At 43.7% G+C, this 5,000-nt stretch overlaps 1 protein-coding gene across 2 annotated transcripts in view; it reads right to left on the bottom strand.

Annotated features, from left to right (window-relative positions):
- The window catches only part of LOC310809668 (cytosolic phospholipase A2 gamma-like), a 38,129-nt gene extending 33,519 nt beyond the window's left edge, over positions 1-4,610 (bottom strand). For both annotated transcript variants that reach the window (XM_083677049.1, XM_083677051.1), the window contains exon 1: positions 4,339-4,610. The gene's annotated coding sequence lies outside the window, so the exon portion shown is untranslated. The remainder of the gene's footprint in view (positions 1-4,338) is intronic.
- Positions 4,611-5,000: the final 390 nt, after the last annotated feature.

Here is a 5,000-nt window from a genome sequence, read left to right as displayed (position 1 = left end):
TGCGGCACAGACCAGAACAAAACAGAGAGAAAAAAGAAAAGCCCTGTGGTACGGTCTAGTACACATGAAGCAGGGGAGGCCGGCGGAGGTAGAAATCAGAGGACGGGCTCATCGTAATGCATGGCACGGAATGAGGAAGGGTATCAAACACACACCTTTGATAGCATGGAATGGAATGAGGAATTCCTCATTCCGTTCCATGCATTACAATGAGCCTGTCCTCTGATTTCTACCTCCACCAGCCTCCCCTGACATGAAGGGCATTGGCACAGCCTCGTCTGATGAAGTCACCTGCTGGTGGATAAAGGTGCCACTGTTGCCTTCACGACTCTCTGCACCAACGGGGGGGAAGCAGAGAGGAAGGATATGCTGTAGAAGTGTAAATGCCTTTGAGAGGGAGGAACTACATTTCACTCTTTTTTGTCATACAGTAATATTCAGTTTCACTGCTTGCTGGAAAAAACATTTTACAAAGACATTCCCTGGAAATTTGACGATATTACCACAGCCCTGTAAAAGTCCTCTGATATTACTTCATATTTGTATTAATAATAATGTATGAATGTATATAATTAAATATAGTTATTGAGTTGTTATCGTTCATTATTATTACCATAATTACTTTGTACATACTACATAAATTACATATGAGACAGTGAAACTAAGCGTTACCAGGATCAATAGAAAACTGCTCTGGCACAGGTCAGCTGATCTCAGTATCTATTGGCTCAGAGTAATCAATAGATTGGCACGGGGGGCTTGCACGCCTGCCATTCACAGGACTGCATGCTTGTCATTCAGGGAATACCAGAGAATGCAACCTCTGGATAGGGTCCATGTCAACCTCTGGATAGGGACCATGTCAACCTCTGGATAGGGTCCATGTCAACTCTTACACAACTTAGGCCAGTATTTCAAAACTTCAAATCTGGATCAGAACGACCTGGTTGTTTTTTGATATCCAGCATCAGATCGATCAGATCACCAATCCTACTAAAAAATCAGCCAGATGATCCAATCCTAGATAGCAAGACAGATAGATAGACAAAGAAATAGTTCAGGGGAGTCAGGAATAGATAAAAGTTAGCAGTTGTTTCTGTATTTCAGCCAGTTCTGGAGATTCAGTCATTGTTGTTGTCAGAAGAAACTGTTATGTATCTGGGCTTATTATGGGGAGTCAGGAGGTCAGTGTTCGTAGTTGTTATGTATCTGGGCCAGTACTAGAGAGTCAGGGAACACCCTCCCACGACACAGGCAGGACAAGCAGCTGCTCCTCCTCCTCCTCCTCCTCCTCCTCCTCCTCCTCCTCCTCCTCCTCCTCCTCCTCAAGGCTATCCTTGTTCTCTCCTGTGTGGGCAGTGCTACCACTGTGCCCTGCTGCACAGAGACTCTCTGGTGTTACTACTGTACTAGGAGAGAGGGGGGGGGGAGAGGCAGGGGAGAGAGAGCGAGGGGGAGAGAGAGAGGGAGAGAGAAAGAGAGGGGAGTGGAGAGAGAGAGAGGGAGAGAGAAAGAGAGAGAGGAAGAGAGAGACAGAGAGAGAGAGAGAGAGAGAGGGAGAGAGAAAGAGAGAGAGGGAGAGAGAGACAGAGAGAGAGAGAGAGAGAGAGGGAGAGAGAAAGAGAGGGGAGTGGAGAGAGAGAGAGGGAGAGAGAAAGAGAGAGAGGGAGAGAGAGACAGAGAGAGAGAGAGAGGGAGAGAGAAAGAGAGGGGAGTGGGGAGAGAGAGAGAGAGAGGGAGAGGGACAGACTTGTAGAACAACAGGGGCTACAAGAAGCCCCTCCTTCATTTCAGAGTGGACCGATTACTAAAGTCTCATTACTGATGCGTTTGTTACTCTACCAAATGACAACTCATAATTACTTGAATGAACTATATTGTATTCATGTATTTGGGCCTGGTTGTATAACCATGACATAGCAAGGCCTCTCAGGCCTTTGTTACTTTTCTACACAGATTAAGTCATACAAACACGTTACATAACTTCCTAATCCTACAGATATTAACTGACTTGTGAATTATGTAGGGTGAGACCAGGGTGTGGTCAACCACTAGAGAACATACTCTAGTAGTGACTCAGGTACTATATGTAGGCTAGGGTGTGTGTGTGTGTGTGTGTGTGTGTGTGTGTGTGGGTGAGTGTGTGTGTGTGTGTGTGTGTGTGTGTGTGTGTGTGTGTGTATGTTACTGTGAGTGTGCGTGCGTGCATGCCTGTTTGCGTGTGTTTGTTTTTGTATTTTGTGTGTGTGTGTGTGTGTGTGTGTATGTGTGTGTGTGTGTGTGTGTGTGTGTGTGTGTGTGTGTATGTTACTGTGAATGTGCATGCGTGCATGCCTGTTTGCGTGTGTTTGTTTTTGTTTTTGTGTGTGTGTGTGTGTGTGTGTGGGTGTGTGTGGGTGTGTGTGCGGGTGTGTGTGTGTGTGTATGTGTGTGTGTGTGTGCGTGTGTGTGTGTGTATGTGTGTGTGGATGTTACTGTGAGTGTGCGTGCGTGCATGCCTGTTTGCGTGTGTTTGTTTTTGTTTTTGTGTGTGTGTGTGTGTGTGTGTGTGTGTGTGTGTGTGTATGTGTGTGTGTGTGTGTGTGTGTGTGTGTGTGTGTGTGTGTGTGTGTGTGTGTGTGTGTGTGTGTATGTGTGTGGGTGTGTGTGGGTGTGGGTGTGTGTGTGTGTGTGTATGTTACTGTGAGTGGGCGTGCGTGCATGGCTGTTTGCGTGTGTTCGTTTTTGTTTGTGTGTGTGTGTGTGTCGGTGTGTGTATGTTACTGTGAGTGTGCGTGCATGCATGCCTGTTTGCGTGTGTTTGTGTTTTTGTGTGTGTGTATGTTATTGCTTGGTACAGTTTGGCTCTAGAACACACAGACCTGTTTTACTAGATCAGCCTGGTGGTGATGAAATCAGATCAATCTGTTCCCTATCCTCCCTCTACCACAACAATAACAACAACAGAACAACAGGGGTGCATCATCTACCATGGAATGTTCTAGAATGCTCATATACTTAGAATCAGTAGAACAGACATGCCATTCTGATTCCATGTCTGTTGGAATGCTCTGGGGTGAAGGTGTCACAATGTGTCATTTATGACATGGGTCACCAGTTTGATCTGAATATTCCTGTGTCAAATTGATATGTCAAGTACTTGAGTTGTTTTTGAGGTATTCTTGACTGAGCTTGGAGCTATGCCGATACATTGGCACGTTGTGTTCTATTGTATTATATTGCTTCCATTGTTCTGTGTCTGGAAAACTTAACTAAGCACAGCTCACATTCTTGAAGTATAATATTTTACACGTGTTAACCCATGTGTTCACCCAGATGAAGAGTTGATTAGGCAACGTTGCTACCCCGTGGACATGGTATAAAGACATCCTTGGTTGTGTTTAAACCATACCCTCTCCTCCTTACTTTCCTGTCTCTCTCCACTGTCTCTATCCTATAAAGAAACCAGAAATATAAGACATGTACATTTATGGCATCCTCGGACCAGGGGCCATTGTCACAATGCTAGAAGAAGGAAAAAATACTTTTTTTAAATGTATTTTTAATTAAAAAAAAAAATAAAATTAACAGGAGAGAAACTAGAGTGGGACTGCTCCACTCGAAGAAGAAAAAAAGTGGTCCTTACGTACTACTGTATCTCAGGTGTTGGGTCTTACTGATCATGTTTGTCTTGGTGTCCGTATGCTAATTTCTGTAATAATAGTGATAATACTGGTACCTTTATGGAGGTGAGTGTTCAGTTATGTGTTATTGGCTGCACAGCCTGTATTGGCACAGGGCTTTGTGTGCCGAGTGAGAATCAGTAGGCTCGTTGCCTGACAACGTCTATCAGCCTTGTCAATCTGAACAGATAACACACACATACCTATTCCTCATGCCAGAACAATGTTGTCTACAATCTCATCTTAATGGTATTCCCCAACCTTGATGCTGTCATTGTTTCCTTTAAGGAGGGCAACCCAAGAAACTGTCACCTTTCTTTGTCCTCTTCCCCCTCCCTCTTTCATGACCACATTCACACCTGCTACATTCCTGTTTTCCAGTAAAGCAACATTCCTCTCACTCTTCACTCTACATTCCTCATCTGCCACCTGTAGGTGGGCTTGTCTCTCAGGTTTTGGGGCTTGCTGATGCTGTACGTACCAAAGTCACTGTAACTACACCTGAACACCACACACAGACAAACAAACACATTCCTCTGTGTCTTATGACTGTTATAAGTAACATTTTCGACATCGGCTTGTGAATGTTTCACAGTTGTTAAATCCAGACATACTGAGCATATTTTTGAATGAAATGTCAGTGGATAAATGTTGTGATAAATCTTGTAGAACTCACGTGTGTCACAATGCTTTGCTCACATTCCGTTTCTGTAACGGCAAGAGTACTTAAATGCACAACTCGGAGACAAAAACTTCAATCCAATAGAATAGTCTTTACTTTCAGAAAGTTTCGGTACACAGGTAGGCAGTCAATGGGTAGTCAGATAATCCAGGAAGGGGGTGGGCAAAGCAGGGTTTGGTACACAGGCAGGCAGTTAATCCGAAAAGGGGTAGGCAAAAAGGCAAAGTCAAAGACACACTCGGAGATCAAAAACCACCATACTTATCACTAGGAAATGCTGGGACTTATGACACAAAGGTACAAAGACTAGAACTGGCACAGAGACAAGGAAACACAGAATAAATACACAGGGAAGAATGATAGGAACAGGTGAAGCCAATCGGGTAGACAATCACACAGGTGGGAAACACACAAGGGCAGGTGGTGAAGTGTCTGAAACGAGAGACAAGGTGAGGAACACAAAAATAAACAGGAAACAATAAATGAATAACATGAAACAAAGAATCAGAATCAGAATTCTTTTATTTGGCCAAGTATATTTGCACATACAGTAAATTGACTTGGTGAGGTTGGTGCATGGGACATAAAAAACTATATATAAGCAAAATATGAACAAAAAATTAACAAAATTGCAAAAACAAATTTACAAAATAGAA

The sequence above is a fragment of the Argentina silus genome (genome assembly GCF_951799395.1).
Source record: "Argentina silus genome assembly, chromosome: 9".
NCBI lineage: Eukaryota > Metazoa > Chordata > Actinopteri > Argentiniformes > Argentinidae > Argentina > Argentina silus.
The sequence above is the reverse complement of the archived record's forward strand: the minus strand, read 5'-3'. Positions and strand labels throughout refer to the sequence as shown.